This window comes from Nicrophorus vespilloides, unplaced genomic scaffold, assembly GCF_001412225.1.
Source record: "Nicrophorus vespilloides isolate i.1.1-1 unplaced genomic scaffold, Nicve_v1.0, whole genome shotgun sequence".
In the NCBI taxonomy this organism is placed as follows: Eukaryota; Metazoa; Arthropoda; class Insecta; order Coleoptera; family Silphidae; genus Nicrophorus; species Nicrophorus vespilloides.
The window spans coordinates 4567-5019 of record NW_017097372.1 but is presented as its reverse complement, the minus strand read 5'-3'; positions in this window follow the sequence as shown (position 1 = coordinate 5019).

Sequence of the window (453 nt, the reverse complement as noted above, 5' to 3'; positions counted from 1 at the left end):
AAAACGAGAATAACCGGTATTTTTAACTGAACCGGAACGGAAAAAAAAATCAATCCTACCCGTTGTATCATAAATATAAAACGATAATTATTTGTATAATAAATTAATTATTTTGTAATTGAACTTGTGAATAATTAAGAACAAACGACTAGAATTATTTCTGATAAAAAATCGAGTAATCTTTATATTTAAAAATCCATACCAGTGGTTTCCAAACTTGATGTTACTACGCCTTCCTCAAAAGTATGTAATCATTTGGCGCCTCCCCATCCCCTCCATTTCATAAAAGGAACGCGTATTACAGCAATATGGATAAGAGCACAGTAATATATGAATGCTTACTACATTCCCCAAACATTCAGCTTTGATATGCATCTTTTGGATTCATTCTATGTATAATAGTTTTCGAGAAAATCAATGAAATGTGAAAACACTGCTATTTCGAGCTTTTTT